Source organism: Amblyomma americanum, chromosome 1 (genome assembly GCF_052857255.1).
Source record: "Amblyomma americanum isolate KBUSLIRL-KWMA chromosome 1, ASM5285725v1, whole genome shotgun sequence".
In the NCBI taxonomy this organism is placed as follows: domain Eukaryota; kingdom Metazoa; phylum Arthropoda; class Arachnida; order Ixodida; family Ixodidae; genus Amblyomma; species Amblyomma americanum.
Window position 1 is genome coordinate 176,921,529 of NC_135497.1, and position 6,000 is coordinate 176,927,528.

At 53.8% G+C, this 6,000-nt stretch overlaps 1 non-coding gene across 1 annotated transcript; it reads left to right on the forward strand.

Moving 5' to 3' along the window:
- The first annotated feature begins 4,460 nt into the window (after nucleotides 1-4,460).
- LOC144116604 (U1 spliceosomal RNA) lies at nucleotides 4,461-4,623 on the forward strand. The gene has a single exon (XR_013311930.1). It is a non-coding gene; the product is annotated as a U1 spliceosomal RNA (small nuclear RNA).
- The last annotated feature ends 1,377 nt before the right edge of the window (nucleotides 4,624-6,000 follow it).

Genomic DNA, 6,000 nt, shown 5'->3' on the forward strand with positions numbered 1-6,000 from the left:
AGGCACCCATATGAGCTCCATGTGGCGGGGCGGGTGTGCGGCGAGGGAGTTTAATAAGCGAAATGCAGGGACGTGAACTCTCCCACGGGCGAAATTTAGTATGGCAGTTTTATAGTCCGATAGTATATACCGGGCCTCCTTGCGCGTGATGGCTAGGGCAATAACGGCCTCTTAAGCCTCCTCCGAAGTGGCAGGGGGGGATATGTAAAGGGTAGCAATCGGTTGTAGGGAGGGGTTCGTGATGGCTACAGCCGCGTCCTCGCCTGTGCATGCGGCATCCACCCACACGGCATCCAGTTCCATGCTATAGTGATTGTGGAGCGCCCGTGCGCGAGCTCTGCGGCGGGGTTCGTGGTAGGTGGGGTGCATGTTTTTGGGGAGAGGTTTAATATATAGTTCGCGGTGAATGTGGTGGGGGACCGGGAGCTGTGTGGGATCCGTGGCTGGTATCCTGATGCCGAGGGTGTGTAGGATGTGTCTGCCGGTGGTGGTTCTCGCGAGACGTATGTATTGTGTCTGTCGATAAGCTCATCTATCGTGTTGTGTAGGCCTAGCGGGAGGAGTTTTTCGGTTGAAGTATTTAGGGGTAGGTGTAGTGCTGTCTTAAATGCTGTTCGGATCATGGCATCCAGGGTGGAGATTTCTGTGCCCTGGAGTTTAAGGTAGGGGAGCGTGAAGAGAAAGCGGCTGAGGACGAAGGCATGAATGAGATGACATAGATCATGCTCCTTTATGCCCTCTTGGTGTCCAGAAACTCGGCGGAATAGGTGGGATATCGACACCGCCGTCTGCTTGAGTTTCTGGATGGTGAGAGTGTTTCCCGTTGTTCTGGATGTGGAGGCCCAGTACCCGGAGAGTGTGTACCTCCGGGATGTACCGGTTTTCGAGTTTCAAGGTTATGGAGGCTGTGGGGCAGTTTCGGGTTGTGGGGCGGAGTATGAGGAGCTGCGACTTCTCCGGAGAGAATGAGAGTCCGATACTCCGCGCATGTGTTTGGGTGAGGGTAGCTGCCGACTGCAGACTAGTCTGTCTCCATCACTGCCGTGGGTGATCCATAGAGTGATATCATCAGCATAGAGTGTATGCCGAAGGTGAGGGATGGTTTGTAGTTTGCGGGCAAGGGGGATGAGTGTGACATTGAAGAGGAAAGGGGAGAGGGCAGATCCCTGGGGGGTGCCAACCCCACTAAGGGTGTATGGGCGGAATTTGCGGGGACCAAAGTGAATTTCGGCCGTGCGGTTAGTAAGAAATGCTTGAATATAGGTGTACATACGTTCACCTATATTCAAGGGGGAGAGCGCCGCCATGATCGCTTTATTGTCTAGGCAATCAAAGGCCTTGGAGAGATTGAAGGCGAGGACAGCTTTTTTGTGGCCCGGTATTAGGGGGTCAAAAATATCCTGTGTGAGCTGGAGCATGGTGTCCTGTACCGACAGGTGGGGACGGAAGCCCACAATGCTGTGCGGGTAGAGGTGTTGCTCCGTCATGTGTTGGGTGAGTCGGGCGAGTGCGACATCCTCCAAAAACTTGCCCAGGCATGATGTTAGTGAGATGGGACGAAGATTTGCAGGTGTAAGGGGTTTGTGGGGCCTGGGTATGAATAGGATTTTGGTGTGCCTCCTGCCAGCATGTGTTGAAGTACCCCGTGAGCTGGGCAATCGACTGATCGTCCAAATTGCGGAGCATGGTATTGGAGATATGGTCAACTCCTGAAGTGGAGTTAGAGCGGAGAGTCCGGAGGGCCGCTCTGACTTCTGTTTCCGTAATCTCCGCGTCGAGATTGGCATTCGTGATACGGCATAGGGGGGCAGGGGGTTTGAGGTACCGGGAGTTGTATGTGTGTTCCTAAGTATGTCGATGAGTGCGTCGGGAGAAAGGTTGGTCCTGTGTATAAGGCGTGTGCCCTGGTGTTGTGTGGCTGTTTTTGATTGCGTGGGGTCAATTAAGTGACGGAGGAGTTGCCAACTGCGTTTGGAGGACAGATTGCCAGCCGTACTGTCGCAAATCTGTCCCCAGTTGGATCGGCAGAGCTCCTCAGAGTGCTCAGTAATTTGTGTTTGTAGTGCGCCTAGCCGCTTTTTAAGGGTCCGATTGACCTTTTGCCCTTTCCAGCGCTCTAGGATGCTATGGTGGGCCTCCCATAGGTTTGCCAGGCGAGTGTCGAGGGTGGGCGTATCTGGCGTGGTGTCAAGCGTTCGAGTGTGTGCGGAGACATCGTTCATGAGTGATGCCACCCACTGGTCGATGTCTGTAATGGGAGCGCAGGAAGGGCCGCCCGTGCGGCGCGGACCGCATCCCAGTTGGTGAGCTTGTGTGTTAGGTGAAGGGTCGTTCTTTGTTTGTACGGTACTGTAACGGAGAGGATGTAATGATCGCTCCCTAATGTGTGATGTGTTGTGTTCCAGGTAATACCCGCAAGGTTGCGGCTCAGTGTCAAGTCCGGGCTGGTGTCCGCGCTGACACTGTTGCCAATTCTCGTGGGAGTGTTAAAGTTGTGTATTATGAGGCGGAGCTGTTGTACCAAGGACCAGAGTCGCCTTCCTCGTCCCGTGGTGGTGCGATAGCCCCAGTCAGTATGCTGACTGTTGAAGTCCCCTCCGATAATCAATGGATGCTTGCCTGCAATACGATGGAGATCGTGCAGTAGCGTTTCCAATGAAGCCATCGGATGAGACGGTGTGTGGTATATATTTGAAATAAAAATAGATGGTGTGGAGCGTGAATCTGGTATGATTTCTGTGATCACGCAGGGCGTCTCGGAGGTGATATGATGCGTTTGGTGTGTAACGGAGCGATATATGAGTGTGGAAGCCCTGGGTGTATTCGTTGCGTCCGAGTGAGCGGATGTGTAGCTGGGAAGTGTTTACCACGGGCCTGAAAGGGTCTGGTATCCCTCGCAAATACAAATGCACAGAACGGCGACTAATGTCGCCCAACCAAAACTAATGACATGCTTTGGCGACTAGCGTCAACCTACTTATGCAAAAATGCACGTTGGCATAAAATACACGAATACAAAAGCCATGAAAGTCCAAAAGAGTTCTAGAGAGGGTCCATACGCGCGGGGGGAAGCACGCGGGGCATGCACGCACAACACACCGCTCACAATCGCCGCGCACAAAGAGCGCACGGCACACTCAGTATGGCAGGAGCTGCACGGTGACGCGGCCCCTGCTTGTGTTGATGAACCGGGTGCTCCATCGGCGCAGGAATTCTTCCTCATCGAGGGTGACCCAGTCTAAGCACGCCTGTTCGAACAGGCGCGCTCTCACCCTCAGCAACAATGGGAACATGGCCCGCTGGGGTCGACCCTGCAAGGAAGCCACGCCTCTCTGCCGCCACAAAACAAACGCACCCACACAGAGCAGAAGCCGCACAAACGACTCACGTGGCCGGGTGCGGTAGTTCAAGGTGACAAAAAACATACGCGACATGAGCCGTCAAAACGTTCTAGAAACCACGCATTCAAACATGGCATGCTGTAGGGTTTCAGTGTTGCCACACTGAGGACACCGCGAAGAAGGGGCGATGCCCCACGCTGCGACACGGGCTCCCGTGGGCAAGACCCTCCAGCCTCGCAGCCAGCCGAAGTCACGAACGTCTGGTGGAAGAGTGCTAGACGTCAAATCTCGCCACTGCACCCGCCTGCTCCGTTCGAGCTGCTCTGGTGTAGCCTCCTGGATAGCGAGGAGCTCGCAAACACGGGAGGCCTGTGTCTTAGTGACGTCGACCTCGGGCAGAGCGGCTGCGAGAGACTCGGCCGCCCGACAGACATACCTAAAAGACGCTGTAGACGCTCCGAAAGCTCCTCTTTCCATGCGCATATAAGCGACAGGGTGCCTTTAGCTATACGCAGCTTCGCCGTCACCACGCGCACCTCATCTGAGACGCGAGCCCTAAGGGCTTGACCAGAAGCGGCGCAATGGTGACGCAACTGCTCCTTCAGACGGTCCCAGTCACCATGCGCGACCCCAACAGCCGATAAACGCAAGGCCCGCGTTAGCCCATCTCTCCGATATTATTCCGAAGTCCTCCACTATGGTACCTATTTCTTCCTTTCTTCTTTCACTCCCTCCTTTATCCCTTCCCTTACGGCGCGGTTCAGGTGTCCGCCGATATGTGAGACAGATACCGCGCCATTTCATTTCCCTATAAATCAAATTAAAAAAAAATAGACAGGTAGCTGCGAATAACATGGTCGCTTCCCCACGCGCAACTAGATTTCGTTGCAAGGTGTGAGCACATCTAACACCTAATTAATTTTGTTTCTTGTTGTTAAAATCATTTATTAGGTTAACTTCAGTTACTCCTTCCTGTCTGCGGTCCCTCCCCGTCCCGCTGTAGCTTTTTTCACAAAATTGCGCCTAATGCGGAAAAAGGAACTCCGTAAGAAGTGTATTGGCCACTGGTACTGAACAGAGGCATGGATCGCATGACATCCGATTTCAGTCGGTTTCTTGATACTTACCTGGTGCTGGGTCACCGGCGATCAACAAGGCCGGGGCCCCGTGTCGAGGCCTGCCATTGCACTACGGAAGGCTGAAGCACGCCACTATTCCTAAATGGAGTAGATGGGGCATGTAATTTTTGGTAGTCGGGGCTCGGCGTTCGCGCCGGCCCCCTTTATGAAATTCCAAAATCAGAATGGTACCACACATTGGTGTACTTCTCCCTTCCTTTATTCAGGGGCACTTTGTTGACCTAAAGTGCGGTGAGGCGAAAGCGTAAATGCTGGTGACATCGGAGGCCATTTGGAAGGTATCTGGCATGAAGTAGCGTAGTCGTTAGCACGCTCAGCTGCGGAACGGAAGGATGGTGGTTTGAATCCCATCGTGCACAAGGTTTTACAGCGAAAGCTTTATTGGCCGCGAACTTGCGATTTCGTCGTGGCGGTGCTCCGAGGAGGCACATGACGTAACAACGCGCGCCTCGCCGCGGAGCCGAACCGGTCTGGCCGGGGCGGTGGCGGCTGGCGCACTCGGCGCGAAAAGGGATTTGCCTTACGGCGCGGTTCAGGTGTTCATCGAGATGCGCCATTTTTCGCTCACGGCCAACGATGCCGACGACACCAGATTTTCTGCGACACGAGCTCCTTAAAGTGGTCGCGTTAAAACGCAATGCCCTCTTTAGCATTTCTCTCGTGCTGGTGTCGTGAAGGATGCGCACATCCAAACGCCATGGTCTGTGAGGAGACACTGAAGGCGCCGGAACCCCGAGTGACCGAAGAAAGGGGCGATGGTCTGACATACGCCCTGTCTAACCTGCTCGACGACACCAAGTCCACACAAAGACGCCGTCATACAGGAGCTCATAAGCGTCTGTGAGCATAACCTGGTTGACTAGGCGGCGCAACTTGCGCGCATTGCAGCCTGGCGACCGCGGCGGCTGTGTTTTTATGGAGGCAAAACGCCAAGGCGCCCGTGTGCTGTGCGATGTCAGTGCACGTTAAAGATCCCCAGGTGGTCGAAATTATTCCGGAGCCCTCCACTACGGCACCTATATCTTCCTTTCTGCTTTCACTTCCTCCCTTATCCCTTCCCATACGGCGCGGTTCAGGTGTCCAACGATTTATGAGACAGATACTGCGCCATTTCCTTTCCCAAAAACCAATTATTATTATTATTACCCCTACCAGGGCACTGCACATCAGCGACCGTAACGAGCACGCAGTAGAAATCACCCAACGTCACAATGTCACGTCCTCCAATAAAATAGACATCTATAGATGATCTTTAAAGAATGATTTACCAATTTAGAATGCGGAGGTGCATACACGCAAAAATTCTCAGGCGAAGTGCGTTAAACGTGCAGTCGACCGCCAGAACGCGTCCAAGCGCATCGCAGATAACATGATGGTCTCGCAGGAGGATGCGGTTCAAAACAAGAACGCCAACGCCGCTAGAACGCGTGCTGGTGTACGAGAAGAAAGCATCGAAGCCAAACCTACAAAGCGAAAGATGTAGGCGTTCACTGTGTTCATTGGCGTTGGCGTTGTCAATG